Below are 21,046 nucleotides of genomic sequence, written 5' to 3'. Positions count from 1 at the left end.
GCTTCGACACCCAGTAGTTGTAGGGGGCAGAGGCGTCACCAAGGATGGTCGTGTGATCCGCTACGTACTCCCTCACCATCCTTTTACAGTGCTCCCGCCGACTCAGCCGTGACTGGGGAGCGGTGACACAGTCTTGGTGGGGAGCCATAAAGCTGGCCAGGCCCTTAAAGGCTGTTGCACTGCCTGGGATGTACATGCTGCTCGATCTACGCACATCCCCTGCTACCTTGCCCTCGGTACTGCGCCTTCTGCCACTAGCGCTGTCGGCTGGGAATTTTACCATCAGCTTGTCCGCAAGGGTCCTGTGGTATAGCAACACTCTCGAACCCCTTTCCTCTTCGGGAATCAGAGTGGGCAGGTTCTCCTTATACCGTGGATCGAGCAGTGTGTACACCCAGTAATCCGTCGTGGCCAGAATGCGTGCAACGCGAGGGTCACGAGAAAGGCATCCTAACATGAAGTCAGCCATGTGTGCCAGGGTACCTGTACGCAACACATGGCTGTCCTCACTAGGAAGATCACTTTCAGGATCCTCCTCCTCCTCCTCCTCCTCAGGCCATACACGCTGAAAGGATGACAGGCAATCAGCCGGTGTACCGTCAGCAGCGGCCCAAGCTGTCTCTTCCCCCTCCTCCTCATCCTCCTCATGCTCCTCCTCCTCCTCCTGTACGCGCTGAGAAATAGACAGGAGGGTGCCCTGACTATCCAGCGGCATACTGTCTTCCCCCGCCCCCGTTTCCGAGCGCAAAGCAGCTGCCTTTATGGTTTGCAGGGAATTTCTCAAGATGCATAGCAGAGGAATGGTGACGCTAATGATTGTAGCATCGCCGCTCACCACCTGGGTAGACTCCTCAAAATTACCAAGGACATGGCAGATGTCTGCCAACCAGGCCCACTCTTCTGAAAGGAATTGAGGAGGCTGACTCCCACTGCGCCGCCCATGTTGGAGTTGGTATTCGACTATAGCTCTACGTTGTTCATAGAGCCTGGCCAACATGTGGAGCGTAGAGTTCCACCGTGTGGGCACGTCGCACAGCTGTCAGTGCACTGGCAGCTTAAAGTGATGTTGCAGGGTGCGCAGGGTGGCAGCGTCCGTGTGGGACTTGCGGAAATGTGCGCAGAGCCGGCGCGCCTTTACGAGCAGGTCTGACAAGCGTGGGTAGCTTTTCAGAAACCGCTGAACCACCAAATTAAAGACGTGGGCCAGGCATGGCACGTGCGTGAGGCTGCCAAGCTGCAGAGCCGCCACCAGGTTACGCCCGTTGTCACACACGACCATGCCCGGTTGGAGGCTCAGCGGCGCAAGCCAGCGGTCGGTCTGCTCTGTCAGACCCTGCAGCAGTTCGTGGGCCGTGTGCCTCTTATCGCCTAAGCTGAGTAGTTTCAGCACGGCCTGCTGACGCTTGCCCACCGCTGTGCTGCCACACCGCACGACACCGACTGCTGGCGACATGCTGCTGCTAACACATCTTGATTGCGAGACAGAGGAGGAGGAGGAGGGTGCTTTAGTGGAGGAAGCATACACCTCCGCAGATACCAGCACCGAGCTGGGGCCCGCAATTCTGGGGGTGGGTAGGACGTGAGCGGTCCCAGGCTCTGACTCTGTCCCAGCCTCCACTAAATTCACCCAATGTGCCGTCAGGGAGATGTAGTGGCCCTGCCCGCCTGTGCTTGTCCACGTGTCCGTAGTTAAGTGGACTGTGGCAGTAACCGCGTTGGTGAGGGCGCGCACAATGTTGCGGGAGACGTGGTCGTGCAGGGCTGGGACGGCACATCGGGAAAAGTAGTGGCGACTGGGAACTGAGTAGCGCGGGGCCGCCGCCTCCATGATACTTTTGAAGGACTCAGTTTCCACAACCCTATACGGCAGCATCTCAAGGCGAATGAATTTTGCTATGCGGACGGTTAACGTTTGAGCGTGCGGGTGCGTGGCGGCGTACTTGCGCTTGCGCTCGAACACTTGCGCAAGCGACGGCTGAACGGTGCGCTGAACTACACTGCTGGATGGGGCCGAGGACAGCGGAGATGAGGGTGTGGGTGCAGGCCATGAGGCGGTAGTGCCTGTGTCCTGAGAGGGGGGTTGCATCTCAGTGGCAGGTTGGGGCACAGGGGGAGAGGCAGGGGTGCAAACCGGAGGCGGTGAACGGCCTTCGTCCCACCTTGTGGGGTGCTTGGCCATCATATGTCTGCGCATGGTGGTGGTGGTGAGGCTGTTGGTGTTGGCTCCCCGGCTGAGCTTTGCGCAACAAAGGTTGCACACCACTGTTCGTCGGTCGTCAGGCGTCTCTGTGAAAAACTGCCAGACCTTAGAGCACCTCGGCCTCTGCAGGGTGGCATGGCGCGAGGGGGCGCTTTGGGAAACACTTGGTGGATTATTCGGTCTGGCCCTGCCTCTACCCCTGGCCCTGGCCACCGCACTGCCTCTTGCAACCTGCCCTGCTGATGCCCTTGACTCCCCCTCTGAAGACCTGTCCTCCTGAGTAAGCGTTGCACACCAGGTGGGGTCAGTCACCTCATCGTCCTGCTGCTCTTCCTCCGAATCCTCTGTGCGCTGCTCCCTTGGACTTACTGCCCTTACTACTACCTCACTGCAAGACAACTGTGTCTGATCGTCATCGTCCTCCTCACCCACAGAAAGTTGTTGAGACAGTTGGCGGAAGTCCCCAGCCTCTTCCCTCGGACCCCGGGAACTTTCGAATGGTTGGGCATCAGTGACGATAAACTCCTCTGGTGGGAGAGGAACCGCTGCTGCCCAATCTAAGCAGGGGCCCGAGAACAGTTCCTGGGAGTGTTCCCGCTCCTGAGCAGGTGTCATTGTAGTGGAGTGAGGAGGCTGGGAGGAAGGAGGAGCAGCAGACAGAGGATTCGGATTTGCAGCAGTGGACGGCGCAGAACTGCGTGTTGACGATAGGTTGCTCGAAGCACTTTCTGCCATCCAGGACAGGACCTGCTCACACTGCTCATTTTCTAATAACCGTCTCCCGCGTGGACCCATTAATTGGGCGATGAATGTGGGGACGCCAGAAACGTGCCTCTCTCCTAATCGCGCAGCAGTCGGCTGCGACACACCGGGATCAGGAGCTCGGCCTGTGCCCACACCCTGACTTGGCCCTCCGCGTCCTCGGCCGCGTCCACGTCCTCTAGGCCTACCCCTACCCCTCAGCATGCTGTATTACCAGTGATTTGATTTCACAGGCAGGAAATAAATTGGCGCAAGACTGCAGGCCAAATATAATTTTTTCCCTTTTTGGAAAACGAAAGGCCCCACTGCCTCTAGTGAATGAATAATCTAAGTTTAATAACTGTGCTGTGTCCCTGCTAATGTGTCACAGAACGTGAGGGTAGCAGAGTTATTATAACTCTGGCAGAGCAGGTATTTTTTTTCCCAATTAAGGAAAGCAAATGGCGAAGCCAGCAGTAAAGCGTAGCTGGGTGCGTATGATTTAGCAATGTTTTTCACGCAGCTCACACGTGTCCACCGCCTGTAAGGACGGACAGAGGCAGGACAAATAGATTTGTTTTCACTTGTTTTTCCACCAAAAGGCAGCACTGCGTATATTCAATGAACATGAGAAGTTTAATAACTGTGCTGTGTCCCTGCTAATGTGTCACAGAACGTGAGGGTAGCAGAGTTATTATAACTCTGGCAGAGCAGGTATTTTTTTTCCCAATTAAGGAAAGCAAATGGCGAAGCCAGCAGTAAAGCGTAGCTGGGTGCGTATGATTTAGCAATGTTTTTCACGCAGCTCACACGTGTCCACCGCCCGTAAGGACGGACAGAGGCTGGACAAATAGATTTGTTTCCACTTGTTTTTCCACCAAAAGGCAGCACTGCGTATATTCAATGAACATGAGAAGTTTAATAACTGTGCTGTGTCCCTGCTAATGTGTCACAGAACGTGAGGGTAGCAGAGTTATTATAACTCTGGCAGAGCAGGTATTTTTTTTCCCAATTAAGGAAAGCAAATGGCGAAGCCAGCAGTAAAGCGTAGCTGGGTGCGTATGATTTAGCAATGTTTTTCACGCAGCCGACACGTGTCCACCGCCCGTAAGGACGGACAGAGGCTGGACAAATAGATTTGTTTTCACTTGTTTTTCCACCAAAAGGCAGCACTGCGTATATTCAATGAACATGAGAAGTTTAATAACTGTGCTGTGTCCCTGCTAATGTGTCACAGAACGTGAGGGTAGCAGAGTTATTATAACTCTGGCAGAGCAGGTATTTTTTTTCCCAATTAAGGAAAGCAAATGGCGAAGCCAGCAGTAAAGCGTAGCTGGGTGCGTATGATTTAGCAATGTTTTTCACGCAGCTCACACGTGTCCACCGCCCGTAAGGACGGACAGAGGCTGGACAAATAGATTTGTTTTCACTTGTTTTTCCACCAAAAGGCAGCACTGCGTATATTCTATGAATAATAACTGTGTTGTGGCCCTGCCTATACAATTCTTTCCCTGCAGTATCAATGGAGGGTGGAATGCTCTGCAGAGGCGATTTTGAGAAGCCCAAAAAAAATGCAGCACAGCTAACAGCAGCCTGGACAGTACTGCACACGGATAAATATGGCCCTAGAAAGGACCGTTGAGGTTCTTGAAGGCTACACTCACTCCTAACACTCTCCCTGCCTATGCAGCACTTCTGTCCCTAATGCCAGGTGCAACGCTCTGCAGAGCCGATTTTGAGAAAAAAAAAATGCCACTGCTAACAGCAGCCAACACACAGCTATCAGTGGCCCTAATAAGGACCTTTGGGGGGTCTTGAAGCCTACACTAACTACCAATTCTTTCCCTACAGCAGCTCCGGTATAAACAGCACTGTCCCTCATCTAACTCACCAGGCATCTGAGGCGAGCCGCGGGAGGGGCCGACTTTTATATTAGGCGAACACCTGATCTCGCCAGCCACTCACAGCAGGGGGGTGGTATAGGGCTTAAACGTTGCAGGGGGAAGTTGTAATGCCTTCCCTGTCTTTCAATTGGCCAGAAAAGCGCGCTAACGTCTCAGGGAAGGAAGTGAAAGTAACCAGAACACCGCATGGTGTTCGTTACGAATAACGAACATCCCGAACACCCTAATATTCGCACGAATATCAAGCTCGGACGAACGCGTTCGCTCATCTCTAGTTGGGACCCTTGAACTTTTCCTATTTATGACATAATCAATGCTCGTGGCAGATTTCATGTTTCTACAATATCGGGAAGTGAGAGAATTAGTGGCAATGATGGAAATTGAACGATCTACGTGAAGGGGGGGCGTAACTGTCGATGACGCTCGCACGCGCGCCATTTATCATAGCATAAATGTACTATGCCTATAATCTTCCCAGGAGTGTACTCAACAACTTCCCAAAGTTTCATGGCGATCGGATGAATGGTGTAGTAGCGCATAAAGGACAAACAGACAGACAGACAGACACACACACACACAGACATACATTCAATTTAATATATATAGATTTGTGAAAATTTAATTATGTTTATTACATCACTAAAGGCCCATTTACACCAACCGATGATCAGCGATCGTTTTAGCGATAATCGCTGCGTTTAAATGTGCACCCGTTGTGCGCTTTTCAGGCACTGATAGCTGATCCTTAAATTCAGTCTGACCTAAAAATCATCAGTCAGCCTTATCAGCAGTTCTCCACTGGGAGTGCTGATAGCATTGTTTCCCCTTGGAGAACAAAGCATCTCAGCACAGATAATAGCCTTGGGCTATTAACTGCATTCAGTCTTCATTTGCACACTTAATTGCTATTAAGTAGCTGAGTAGCTACTCAATTGTTTATGCAAAATGATCGCTCAAAGCTGTCACTCAAACTGTCGTTTGAGCGGTCTTTGAGCGATCATCGGCCCGTGTAAACCAGCCTTTAGATATTACATCAATTAAATAATTAAAAATATGCTTCACATTTTTACAAATTAATATTAAGTTAGTAAATCTCCTAAACAAATGGTAATTTATCTGATAATTAGCTGTATTAACTGTATTAACAGCTGTATTTAGCTGTATTAACTTTCGGAGAAGGGCTTCAAATATAAACCCTTCTCTGAAAAGCATCCAAGAAAGTGTAAAAAATAAAAAAAATATATATACTCACCTTTTTGCAGCTGCCAGAGATCCGCCGCTTCCAGCCGACTCTTCTCCTGAACTGCTTTCTGTAGTATTCAGCCATGAATGGGTGTATGAGTGCTGTCTCTGATTTGCTAAGAACTGTGACCAATCAGAGGCAGCTCTCAGCTGTCATTCAATAGCTGAGAGTTGTCTCTGATTGGTCACAGTGCTCAGCCAATCAGAGGCAGCACGCACTCACCCATTCATGAATTCATGAGTGAGTGAGTGCTGCCTCTGATTGGCTGAGGGCTGTGACCAATCAGAGGCAGCCCATTCAGCAGGTGGGGATTTCAAATCCCCACCTGCTGAAAACTACAGAAAGCACTTCAGGAGAAGAGCCGGCTGGACGCAGCTGATCTCAGGCAGCTGCAAAAAGGTGAGTATATATATTTTTTTATTTTTTACACTTTTTTTGGATGCTTTTCAGGGAAGGGCTTATATTTGAAGCTCTTCCCTGAAAATTAATACAGCACTTGCTGGCAGCTCATTGCTTTCAATGGAGCCGGCTTTATTGCACAGCTGTGGCAGAGGATAGTGGGCAGCGCCCGTGTGTCCGAGCCCTTTGGGCTGGTAAACGCTGCTAGCAGCATTTTTTTCAGCCGTGACGCTGGCTTCTGTCACGCAATTTTTTTGTGCACATCAGTTTTGCGCACAAAAAAATTGCGTGAAAAAACGCCCGTGTGACGGAGCCCTCATGGCGCGTATGGGCAACCGTAAAAATGCATACCGTCGTCTGAAGAGCTCTTATAGTGACACATACCAGATTTCCAAAATTTGGCTTAGTCATTAAGGCAAAAAAAGGCTTGGTCCTGAAAGTGTTAATTTAAATACATTTCAACAGTTCTCGATTGCCAATTAATTGATAAAGTGATTGGAACTATTCATTGTTCACTAAAGGATATATGATTTTATCAGCCAGTGGAAATCCACTGCCTGCTTGTTTATAATTAATGGAGAGTACCAAAGAAGGCAGCCCAAAATTAGAGGGAAGCAGGGATGCTTGAGGTCTGTTATTTTATCCTTGAGCATTGTTAGCAACTATAGTTTTTCTTCTTAGTGAACTCAATGAATTTTGCAACTACCTAGTATAATGTATTTTTACCTTTTGTTGTATTAGCACTTGCAATAAAGGCTATTTAGGCAGTTTTATGGCCCTATGTACCTATTACTACTTATGTCCTGTATTTTGCAGAATGCTATTTTTCTCTTTATTTCAGTTACAGTACTAATGTAATATATACATTCTGTCTGATCGACTGCCAATCAAGTGATAATACCTTTCATTGGCTAGTCTAGAACACATGACTCTTAGAGACAACCAATAGGTTCACAGTTCTTTTTTTTTTTTTTAAAATCAATGAAAACTGGCTTTCATTCATTATTTGTCATTCTGGCAATACAGTTACAAAGTGAAGCCAAACAAGCAGAGAATTTACCAGTCACTTATTTCTACTGCAGTTTTGCCTCATTAAGATGAAGGGAGCTGAGATGCTGTATCAGGAGTACTGTACAGTGTTGGAGAAATGTGTTATGTTAGGTGCTGCAATGAAAGGGCTTTTGTCCCATTCGGCTGATCAATTTCCATGGAACATGTATTGATGGAATTGCATGGCATGGATTGTCAGCATAAAGTACTGTATGGAAAGTTTAAGATAGCAATGTTTCACATTATTGTGGAAAACCGCTTTTATAACCAGTTCAAAAGCCTGATGAATACTTTAGTGCCATAGCCATAAAAATGGTTTCCCCATTGTGATGTGGTACTACTTGCTTTAAAGCTTATTCACACAAGTGTGAAAGTCACGCCGAATGTCACTAGGCAAAAAATAGTATGATTGGAGATTTCCCATAATCATGTCCCGAGCTTAATTAGCAGAGAACTTGCCCATTCACATGATCAGGAGCTGTGTGTTGCAAGAAAAATATGTGCTGCTGTTTGGAATTCTCTTGGTCGGTAGAAATCCTCCTAATGACTTCTAATGTCTAAACTACAGACACCTGGCTTCTTTTCTGAGCATTGGACATCTTTAAACTCCCTCCCCTTCCCTTTTTTCTAGCTCCCAAAAGAGTCTATAGAAACTCCTGGGTTTAGCGCACCAAAGATCAGATCCTATCTATTTCATGCAGAAGGGAGTTTAATCCCTTAGTGATGGCTCATAGTGTTTTTATGTCCAAGCAAAGTGGGCTTTAATCCTAGAGGACGTAAAAACATGCATCCTCCGAGGATTAAAGCACCATGAGCTGTGGACATGACAGCTCCATTTTGTTGGTTACTGGAGGTAGCCGACACCATGGAGCTGTCATCAGGGGCCGCAGAGACTCCCCTTACTTGCTGGTAATGCGATCGTCAGCGCCGATCGCGTTAAAGTCAATAAAAAGTTACATTAAATTAAAGATTCAGCTGCCATGATGGATCAGAATCCATCAGAGAAGCTGAGATTACTTCGTGCTGTCCCGCGGTGATCTGGTCCTCCAGCACCTGATGCTGGCATTCTGTGCAAGTGCACCACACATCATTACGTCAGATGAATGCGCAGAAGGCCCGAAGCCCTGGGAAATTTAAAATCCCCTGGCTCCCGGCTCCTGAAGGTAGCCGGGAGACAGGAGATGTCACCGGGGACCGCGATCGCCATTAACCAATGGATCAGATCCATGGGGGCATCTGAAAATACTCACCCCTGTCCTCTGTTATGTCCTACGGTGATTGGGACCTTCGCGGGCTTCTGCACATGTGCTGATGTGGCACGCATGTGCAGAAGCCCAGAGAGCCAGGCAAATTTCAAATCTGCCTGCACCCGGCGGTCAAAGATAGCCAAGTGCAGGGAGATGTGACCAGGGACTGCTGTATGCAGTTCCCAGTCACTTGATCACTGTTATCCGTCAGATAACAGTGGTCATGTAAAGTTAAAAAAAAGTCAGAATAAAAAGTTTAAAAAGTTAAAGTTTCATCTCTCCTTACGGATCATATCTGTAAGGGAAGATGAAACTACATAACTAAGGACCCCGGATTTGTCCCCCGATAGGATCTTTATCCACGGACCTTGCCCCGGCTTCGGCGCATATCACCATCAGCAAAATGGGGGACGCATGCTCAAAAGTCAGGGATTGCTCAGGAAATTTAAAATCTCCCTGCTCCTGGTTACCAAAGGTAGCTGAGAGCCTGGAGATTTCATGGGGGCTGCGGTTATAAGTTCCTGGTCAAGTAATTATTACCCTTATCTAATGGATATCGGTGATTACGCAAAAGTAAACAAAAAGTTGAAGTTTGATCTCCCCTCACCAATGCGATCGGTGAGAGAAGATTAAACTTTTTACTGGAGGTCTCAATATTTGAACCCCGACATGATCCTCCCCCACAGACCTTACCCGGAATTTGCACATATGCCCACCAGCAAAGTGCCGGACACATTCGCAGGAGCTGGGAAGGGCCTGTGAAATTTAAAATCTCCCTGCAACTAACCGCCGCTGTGAGCCTGGAGCAACATCGGTGACCTCGTTGAGTGGCTCCAGTCACATGATTAAAAGGTAGCGATCTACCTTAGAGCAGTCTCATATGACCAGATAGGAATTAGGGATTCTGCATGTGTTTTATCCGTGGCAATACGTGGATCAATCAAATGCATTGGATTACACAATTCTGCTCACCTTAGCGGGTATACAGAATTACGTAATCTACTCGCAGAAAACAGAATGCGGATATCCATAACATAGAGCCCATTGTGCTCCATGGTTGCAGATATACCTGCAGCTCATACGCAACTACATTATGTATGGGCTGCTGGTACCTGCGTCATCGCTAAGCGACGGCGCAGGAAATACAAACAAAAAGATGTACTGCGCAAGACCGCCTGTGTGAGCACACACCTATATACAGTACATTACAGGGCCGTATGCAGTGCCATGACTGGGGTCACAGCTGGGATATGCTGAAGTCCTCCGCGAGTGGATTCCACATACTGACATTGAGCCCGGCGTTATTCGGACCGCTGCCTGTCATACGTAATTTACAAGAAGATGCCGGGAACGCTCGCATCCCTGCAGTTCCAGGAACAGTTTGTTGAGCGCCTTCTGTGTAAGACCGCCGCACCTCAGCAAGATTACGAAGCCTCACAGAGCGCCACTTTCTGCACCCCATCTCTGCTGCTGAGATCAAGAAATACCCCCCCCCCAAAAAAAAAGCATGGGAGGAGGAGGAGGGATATCGGGTTTTATTGCCTCATGTGCCCATCCCAACCAGGTCTCTGTAAATACCCCTGTCTTCGGATATACCACACAGTTTACGCCAAAAAGGATGTGGAGGGGGGGTATTTTTAGGGAGCCATTTTATTTCCCGCACAAGTGAGCAATGGGGTGTGGAATTTATTCAGTTGTGCCCTGAAATCCAACGGGTGTTCCCTCCATTATAGGTATAGCCATGTGTCCTATAAGTATATTAGGGCCACAATGGGTATATTTATGAACACGGAACAAATAGGGCTATCCATTTTGGGGTGAAAGTCTTTATTCCTATGTATGTTGTATAAAAAAAACTGCTTTTAAAATGACACAATTTGCAAACAAATTTAAATCTTATTTTTTCCTACTGCTTTGCTTAGATTTATTCAAATACTGCGGGGTCAAAATATGCAGTACAACCCTAGATGAATTTGTTAAGTGATCAAGTTCCAAATGGGGTCATTTGTGGGGGTTCTCTATCATTTTGGCCGTTCAAGGGCTCTACAAGGGCAATGGGGCCTACAACGCCTTCAAGCAAAATGTCTGTTCTGAAAGCCACCGGCTGCTCCTTTCGGTTTGGGCCCCATAGTGCATATAGATATAATATCAGGGCCACAATGGGTATGTTTGGGAACATGGGACAAACTCTGTATCCATTTTGACATGTAAATCTTAATTTTCAAGTGCACTATAGCCAAGTGCACCTGGCTATAAAATGACGTATTTGCAAAAATATGAAAGTTTATTTTTTCTCCTCTAAATTGCATTAATTCCTGAAAAAAAACTGTGGGGTAAAAATACTCCTGACTCCCTCAGGGAAAATGTTAAGAGGTGTAGTTTTTAAAATGGGGTCATTTGTGGGGATGTCTATCATTCTGACACCCATGAGCCTTTACAATCTTTGCTTGGCGTAGGAAAACGAAGTGTTCCTTAAAATGTTGATAATCAATGTTAAATTTGCATGTCTGCTAAATGGTTAAAAAAAATGAAAGTTCTTTTAAATGTATGTCCAGCTTAAAGTAAACAGATGGAAATATATATCGTGTCAAAAATGTGTACAGAATGTATGCACATATTTGAGATATTGCAATTGAAAATGTGAAAAAATGATAATTTTTTCAAAAATGCTCCCAATTTTAATAAATATACATGAATTCTATCGGTCTATTTTTACCACCTAAGTGAAGTACAATATGTGCCGAAAAAACAATGTCAGAATCGCTTGGATATGCAAAACCTTTATGGAGTTAGTCTATGTTGAAGTTACACATGTCAGATTTCCGAAATTTGGCTCTATCACTAAGGGGCAAACAGGCTTTGTCACTAAGTGGTTAAGTTGCGGGATGTCCTATTATTTAAGGCGCGTTTCTTTTTTGTACGCCTAAAGTTCTTTCGTCTAAACGTTTCCATAGGAATCCAGTGGTACTAATATTCATGATTTTTTTGCGTCTGTAAGTTAGCTGCATAACACTCTCATGGGAATGAGGCCTTAGTTTCAGTGACAGAGAGCCCTGCAGAGAGCCACAAACCCCATGCTAGCACAGTTACTGACTTTATGATTAAGTAAATGATAAATAGCCACTTGTCAATCACTGAATTTTTTCTCCCAAATGGGGTTAATTGGCTTCTGCTTCATTAGTTTTTTTTTTTTTTTGCCTTTCTTTGGATCAACAAGGGGGGTGGAAACAGACTGAACTAGATGGAGATTGTCTCCCTTCATCCTAACAAACTATGTTATTATGACTACTCATTATTTTCATGTCTTTGCAGTACTGTAGCTCAGGGAAGCATCTTGTTCCCCATTGTATTTCAATGTTTCCCATCTCTGCATATAGTAATTTGTATGGCATTGGAAAGAAAGCACATACACCAGGTGATGGTTGTGGCTCCCGGTACCCACATGGATAGATGGGTTTCACTTTGACAAGGGCAGCTGTTGCTACATTGGAGCAGACAGAACAATGAACCTTTTCACTGCAAATCCACCACACTGTGTTCTACAGCCCACCACCCATTTCTCTTGCATATTACCATTATTATTTGTCCAAATACTTAGGCCTCCTGTCTACAGGTGATATTTCACTGCGTTACCCGTGGCGACAATCCGCACATGGATAACGCAATGAACGATTTCCATAGGATAACTATGGAAAGCGCAGCCTGAAGTACACGAGCGGAAGATCGTGGCGATTTTCTGCCTGCATAAAAAAATCGTGACATGCCACGATTTTCTGCGACGAAGCTATCATAATAATAAGTTCATTGCAAAAAATCGCAAGGAAAATCGCAGTGAGATAATGCACCCCTGCGGCAGTTCCCGCAGTGGAAATCCGTGGTGGTATATTGCGCCGCCCGTGGACAGCCGGCCTTACTACCTTGTATAGTACAGTGTACTGTACAATGAGGCCAGGGAATTAATGGTTGCCTATAAGTATATTGTAAATCTTCAAACTTATACTGTTCATCCTCTTCATTGTGAAAAATAATGCAGCTTCCATAATTATAAAAGAAAATACTGTACAATATGGTATCTACACACTGATGAATTTTTACTAGGATTCTAAAAATATATATTTTCTTATTGTATCTGCTCTTAATTGCTAATTTTGTGAAAAAAATTATTGACTAGCCTCTCAATCCCTTGTGACCCTTTGAGGCAACCAGTCCAAGAAGCAAAAAGTTAGCTAGCGGCACACCGTTTGGTAACCACTCAGTTGGGAGGGACAACACAAATCTGGTGCCAGCTGCCAAACGACTGTCGACTCCCTGGTCTCCAAAGCTAAATCCAACAAGTGTGAGAAGGAGCGGCACTCAGGAACTCAGATCCACTTCCGGTATTCTTAAAAAAAGTCCATCAGGTTTATTGTTACTCCATATAGGTATGCTACCTATAGCATGCCTATATGGAGTAACAATAAACCTGATGGACGTTTTCTAAAAATGCGGTAATTGAATCTGAGTTCTTGAGTGACGCTCCCTTTCACACTTGCTGGATTTATCTTTGAGGCAACTGACAGAGTTTTATGCGTTTTTTTATGAATGAAAACTTGCTTTTATGCAGTCTATTTCTACTAATCTCATTGGCTCTCTACTAGAGCTGAGCGAGCACCAAAATGCTCAGGTCCTCATTATTTGAGTCGAGCTTTTCATAAAATTCGAGAGCTCTATTCGAGTAACGAACCCCATTGACCTCAATAGGAGACTCGTTCGAGCATTTTTGTATGGGACCTGCAAGCTTCTTCCTGTACTCTCTCTCTCTTTCTCTTCCACCAAGCCAGCCACAAACTACTGTTGATGTGCGCAGCGGGGAGGGGTCAAATCTGACACATCAGCGGTGGGGAGGGGCCAAAACTAGGGTCGAACACGGCGTGATGCTCGCTCGAATAGCGAGCACCATCGAGTATGCTAATACTCGAACGAGCATCAAGCTCGGAAGAGTACGTTCATTCAACTCTACTCTCTACCAGAATGATCAGGATTTTTTTTTTGCTTTTTTTTAATAAATCTGTTTTTTGCTTTTCAAAAATTTAGGGCACAATGTCATGTATACCCTGTCAATTTGATTATATACAATACAATGAACAGCCAATGTACAGTTCAAAATTAGCTTTATAGACCAAAAAAGTTTGCATCCAGACAATACAGTAACTTAGGGAAGAAAACTTAAAACCTCACAGAAACTAATAGACAATTGTCTCTCACAAGAGAAATTGCTGTAAAAAATCATTGAGCCCCCCAACCCTTCTTAATTTTTAACTGAATATATCCCTTGATTATGATTTATGAAAATCAATTAGCAATAATATACCCTTCAACCAAAAGAATGCTGTGAAATTTGGTGGTGCTGGTGGGTGGGTTGCTGCCCCAATTCTGGGGCAGCACTGTGACAATGTCATGTGTGTCCCACAATAGTAGTGATGAAGGAACATTTTTATCGTCTGGCACCACTTGGTCCACTGAGGAAAATTGTTTCTTTACAGCATCTTTGAACATTTTTGACAATATGATATGACAAGTTGGAGATAATTTCCTTTATCTAAATTTTGAATTTCTCAAATCTTTTTTCAGCCCTACAACTGAATTTGCCAAAGCAATGTGATGGGATCACATTGGGAAAAGTAGTGCAATTGGGTCCTTGCCTAGGAAGTTGAACACTTGTTGGCTTTTTTTTAAATGAAGTCTTCACTCATTAAATTCATAGTGTTCCCCAGTAGATTGCTTACATTGAAGCAATGCAGATGTCGGGTTGCAAGGTTCCATGAACAGAGATGAGTTGTATAACTGAGCCGCCTGACATGAGCCTGAGTAATTGGTTCCACACTGACAGTTCCATCTGTAGTGCCAATTACAGAAATGTAATTTGTCTTCTGAAGAAAATAGACATATATGTGAAGGCAGACAGTTTCCTTTTTTTTGTCTTTACTTTAAATTTTTTGGGTGAATTAGGCAAATTCTTCTTTCCGAGTAAGGTGTCACAGTCAGGGTTCTTGAATATTTAATCCAATAGATGACACACAACAGAGTTTTCAATCACAGTCTGGTTTAATGTAACTTAGGGATACAATACACACAACAAAACTGAACTGTAATTCTAAGCTGACTAGATGTGTAGTGCAACAGCAAAGCATAAAGTTGCACATCAAAAAAGAACACAGTATTGCAGAGTACTGGTTAGCAATGGGGTTTCGCATCATTGAGCCGCAGAACCAAGGTTGCAACATGTAATAGCAGCAGAGTTGTACAACACGGAGAAGGAAAGCTGAAGTTGCAGTATGGAATAACAGAACTGAGGTTAAAGTAAAGCCGAAGGTTGCAGAAGAACCAAATTCATGACACCAGGCACAGGCTTCCAGGATTTAGGGCAAGGAACCAAGGTTTAAGGTTCAAGGTACAAGATACAGCCCCAACTTCAGACATCAGAATGCATGAAAAGAATCATTTTACAGAATACAAACTCTGTTCTAGGGTTATGGAAACAGACTCAGGTGTCAGAGTTCTGCAATCCAGCAAAGACAGGTCCAGGCTTTGGATACAAGTTCCAACCAAAGGACTGTTCCATGAGTGCTCAGGAAAACTGGTTAACAGACAGCCATAAAACCAAATAATCAGAAACTTAGGAAGTACTAAGCTGTGGGTTAATATAAAACAGCAATTACTGTGATTGGCCACAGAATAAGTGCAATCCATTAAGTATTACGTGTATGGCACCATGTTGGCCAGTAGAGTAAAATGTGATTGTTCTCAGTAAGGGCTCAGGCGCGTTTTCAAAACACATCTATTAGAACCAATGCTTTCCAATGAAAGTGGTCACATGTCCGTTTTTTACAAGCGTTTAACTTTTGTTCCAGCAAAAAATAGGACACTGTTTTTCAATAAGCACAAAAACACGTTTTTTGTTTGAATCGATGCAACTTTTGACAGTAGGAAATCCTACTGTCAAAGCCCTTAAATAAGCCCTAGCTGCAGGAATAAAATGCCTCATCTAGAAGCGCTAAGTGTATCTCCACTGCATCTTCTTCCCTGGTCCCTGACACGATTCTTTTTCATTTTCTCATGGCCGGGGATTGAAAAATTCCAGCCTCCTGGAAGCGCTACCTCCGATTGGCTGAGCGTTTTGACCAATTACAGCCAAATAAGAGCATAATTTTTACTGTTATGCACAGTAGAATAGTGCTTTGACAACACAGATAAATTGGTAGTGTTCACATTGTCAATATCTGACAAATGAGTTTTTAAAGTGTTAGATGTCCAACCTACAAATTGTACATTTCACAGACAACATGTGACAAGATAAACAGTAGTGGAGTTACAATTCAAAAATTTTTTTATTTTAAATTCCAAATTGATAACAATAGATTTAAATACCTTTGATTTAGAAGCAAATGTACAGTATTTGCATATATGGTGTCCACATGGGTAAAAGCCATGTACAATGAGGTTGCAGTTCAGACAAAAAAAAAAGGCTGGAAAAAAGTAAAGAGCCCAGTGTAGAGCTGTAATGTAATATTTTTTCCAAAAAGGGATCCTCACATAAAATTGAACGTTGTTTGCAATGCTTTGTATCTGTCTGAGCTACAAACTTTATTCAGTTGAAAGAGTCAGGGTTTGCTGATGGCTCAATCTGAAACATTTATATATATTTTATTTTTACTGTGACACAATAGACTTGGTCTATCAATGTTTAGTCTTATTTTTAACCCATGTTGGATAACCTCCTCTAGCTAAATAAGAGCAAACTCTCTGCAGCAAATGCTGTCTCATCTGAGTAATTATGTTTAGTATGAAACAGCTCGTCGACACACTGTCCTTAACAATAGGGGCTGGATGGCAAGAGGAATCTGCAATAATAGAGTTGGTTGCTATTAGTTTAAAAAAAACGACTTACTCAAACTCGCCTTCTATCAATACAGCCAGCTAAAGATATATCATAGCTTAATGGAAGTATTTTGGTAGCAATAAGTAAACTTCAAGTTCATAAAACAACATATGCTGCAGAAAGATATAGAATGTTCTCTAATTTGGGTAAAAGAAATGATCCAACATGGGTTCTAAATAGGGCTAAACATATGGTATCTAACATTGATAGACCTAGTCTATTGTGTGACAGTAGAAAAAATAATGTATCTAAATATTTTAGATCAAGCCATCTGCAAACCCTAACTACTTCAACTGAATATAGCGTGCAGCTTAGACAGATACAAAGCATTATTTGCAGCTATGGGGCTATGTGTGTATATCCAGCTATTGTAAAGGTTTTGTTAATCATTAAAAGCCTTCAACATAGTCTGGTGATGTTTAAGAAACTTATTGTCCTGATCATCTTTTAGTGTCATTGAGTCTCTCTATGTCGAGGATTGTCTATCTCAGGCTCTAGAGTCGAACCTTTTTTTACAATGGCTGGCGTGTAATTGATATAACAAAGTTTCTACTGTGCCACAGAGATGATGTTATTACCATGTTTTTTAAAATTACATGTGAGTTATAAGTGTATTACATCGAGAAGATCATTTGTAATGATCCTGTAAATAAATATAACATACAATTTTTTTTATAAGACAATTATATTAATTTCTAATTTCTTGATAGATAGATCATTAGAAAAATCAGGAATGAATAGAGTCTTATGTCAATTAGAAATTAATAGAGTTTGCTGGACAGCTCTCCGATATCAGAGCTCTGTCCTGCATAATGCATAATATACATATGTAGAACAGCCTCTAACATTGGACCTCTGTCCTGCATAGTATAATATACACCTGCAGAACAGCCTCTGACATCGAAGAGTTGTCCTGAAAAGTGTAATATAGATATGCAGAACAGACTCCTACATCGGAAAGTTGTCCTACCTAGAGTTAGAAACATGTAAACGTGTTGAACATCACCCGACATCAGCTATGTAGGGAAATCTGAATGTCGGATGAGGTCCGACACTGGATTTGAAAGGGTTAAAACCCATGTCCAGTCATGCAATCTGTAGTCTAACACAAAAGTCCATTACTGTTTCTCTTTTCGTCTGTGTGACGTGGTCAAGACTCATAGGTACACACTGCACAAAATCACTGACTGCTCAGTTCTTTCATTTTCTCATTTCCCCACACTACATTTAGCCCAATATGGCTCTATTTGTTGTCAGACATTCAATCCAAGCAAGCAGTGTTAGTTACTTAAATCTAATGTAATGTGCAGTAAATATAAATAACCTTATTGGCACATATTTTCAGTACTACATGTGGAACCATGACTGTGGGGGCGAAAGGGGGTACAGGGAGAAGAAGCTGACGCTGCCTCCTCTAACACTTCCTGATTTTCCTGTTATACTTATGCCACTATACATAACATCTATTCACTTCAACTTCCTTATACACTCTGTCATGCACTTTCTGAGACACTGCAATCCCTTCATCAACTTCCTTTTCCTATTCTTAGTAGAGATGAGTGAGCACCCAAATGCTCAGGTCCTCGTTATTCGAGTCGAGCTTTTCGTAAAATTCGAGAGCTCTATTCAAGTAATGAACCCTATTGACTACAATGGGAGACGCGAGCATTTATGTATGGGATCCGCCGGTTGCTGAGCTTTTTTTTTGTTCTCTCTCTCTCTCTCTACCATTGACATGCGCAGCGTCACAGCGGGGAGGGGCCAAAACTGGGGCGGGGTCGAACATGGCGTGATGCTCGCTCGAGTAGCGAGAACCATCGAGTATGCTAATACTCAAACAAGCATCAAGCTCGGTAGAGTACGTTCACTCAACTCTAATCCTTAGCAGACTTGTTAAGTACAGAGCTTGCTTATTACTGTTTTACCTTCATAATTCAATAGTACTCAAGTAAAACACAATGTATTGACTATAACGTGTACTTATGTTGTGCATGCATCTAGAGTGTGTGTGTATATATATATATATACACATACATTCCACTTAAATGAAAATACACTTCATCCTTGCTAAGTTGGTCTGTGTTAACTCTTTGGGCGTGTCTCTCTAAGTTCTTTGCTCAGCCATTCATATAACTTTCATATAGACAACACACATACAATACATGGTCCTTCACAAACAAAAATTTGCAAAAAAACTGATACACATTATTTATGTTCAAGCAATTAAATCTGAACTGACAATCCCATTGCTTGTGCAACAATAACACAGATTCTCACCAACTCCCATATTTCTTATTTCTTGGAGACAATAGAAAGGATTTAACTAGAGATGAGCGAGCACCAAAATGCTCGGGTGCTCGTTGCTCGAGTCGAGCTTTCCGCGATGCTCGAGAGTTCGTTTCAAGTAACGAACCCCATTGAAGTCAATGGGCGACTCGAACATTTTTGGATATCACCGATGCTCGCTAAGGTTTTCATTTGTGCAAATCTTCAAAACCTACGAAAGTGATGGAAACGACACAGATACAGATAGGGCAGGTGAGGGGCAACATGCAGGGCTGCGTCTCAGGTTTCCAGGTCTCACTATTAAGCCACAATAGCGGCAAGAGTGCCCCCCGCCCCCAACAATTTTTACTTCGGACAAACCCTCATTAGCAAGGTGCACCTTAGCTAAGCACCACACTACCTCCAACCAAGCACAATCACTGCCTGCGGGACACACCGCTGCCTCTTCTCTTGGGTTACATGCTGCCCAACCCTCCCGTATGACCCTGCGTCCGCAGCGCACACAAAAGTGTCCCTGCGCAGCCTTCAGCTGCCCTCATGCCACACGCTCGCTTCATAGCTACACCACCCTCATGTCTATTTATAAGCGCGTCTGCCCTGTGGAGGAACCGGAGGCATACACTGCAGAGGGTTGGCAGGGCCAGGCAGCGACCCTCTTCGAAAGTGTGGGCGAAAGCTGACAATGCTGTTGAGAATTGATAATAGATTGACGTTCCATCTCCATTTTAACCCCTTAGTGACGAAGCCTGTTTGCGCCTTAGTGACGGAGCCAAATTTTGGAAATCTGACATGCGTCGTTCAACGTGGCATAACTCCGTAAAGGCTTTACATATCCCAGTGATTCTGACATTTTTTTTTCGCCATATGTTGTACTTCATTTAGGTTGTAAAAAGAGACCGATATAATTTGTGTATATTTATTAAAAGTACCAATATTGGAAAAATTTTGAAAAAATTGTCATTTTTTCACATTTTCAACCGTAATATCTCAAATATGTCCAAACATACCGTACAAATTTTTGATAAGATATGTATTTCCATCTGTTTACTTGATTCTGAATGCACACTTGAAAAACTTTTGTATTTTTTTTAACCATTTAGAGGACGTACAAATTTAACATTACTCTTCAGCATTTTGAGGAGCACTTTGTTTTCCTGCACCAAGCCAAGTTTGCAAAGGCTCATAAGTGTCAGAATAATAGATACACCCACAAATGCCCCAATTTTAAAAACTACACCCCTTAGTGTATTCACTGAGGGGGGTCATGAGTATTTTGACCCCACCAGTTTTTTTCAGGAATTAGTTCAATTTAGCGGAGAAAAAATAAAATTTCATATTTTTGCAAATATGTCATTTTAAAGACATATTTTTTTCCTATAGAGCCCATGAAAATGAGGATTTACACACCAAAATGGATACCCCCGTTTCTCCCGTGTTCAGAAACATACCCATTGTGGGCCTAATCTTATGTCTGGATGCATAACGGGAGCCAAAATGAAAGGAGTAGTCGGTGTCTTTCAGAACATAAATTTAGCTTGAAGGCGTTTTAGGCCCCATAGCACTTTTGTAGAGCTCTTGAGTGGCCAAAACCAAAGAGCACCCCCACAAGTGACCCCATTTTGAAAACTAGACCCCTTAACGAATTTATCTAGGGGTGTACTGACCATTTTGACCCCACAGTTTTTGAATGAATTGAAGCAAAGCAAAAGGAAAAAATTGTGATTTTCGTTTTTTTGGCAATTCTGTCGTTTTAAAAACTGCTTTTTTGGTACAGCACACACATGAATGAAGACTTGCACCCCAAAGTAGATACCTCTGTTTCTCCCATGTTCAGAGACATACCCATTGTGGCCCTAATCTTTTGTCTGGATGCACAACGGGGCCCAAAATGAAAGGAGTAGTCGGTGGCTTTCAGAACAGAAATTTAGCATGAAGGTGATTTAGGCCCCATTGCCCTCTTGTAGAGCCCTTGAGCGGCCAAAACGACAGAGAACCCCCACAAATTATCCCATTTTGAAAACTAGACCCTCTAACGAATTTATCTAGGGGTGTACTGTG

The sequence above is a fragment of the Eleutherodactylus coqui genome, chromosome 9 (genome assembly GCF_035609145.1).
Source record: "Eleutherodactylus coqui strain aEleCoq1 chromosome 9, aEleCoq1.hap1, whole genome shotgun sequence".
In the NCBI taxonomy this organism is placed as follows: Eukaryota; Metazoa; Chordata; class Amphibia; order Anura; family Eleutherodactylidae; genus Eleutherodactylus; species Eleutherodactylus coqui.
This window is presented reverse-complemented; position numbering follows the sequence as displayed.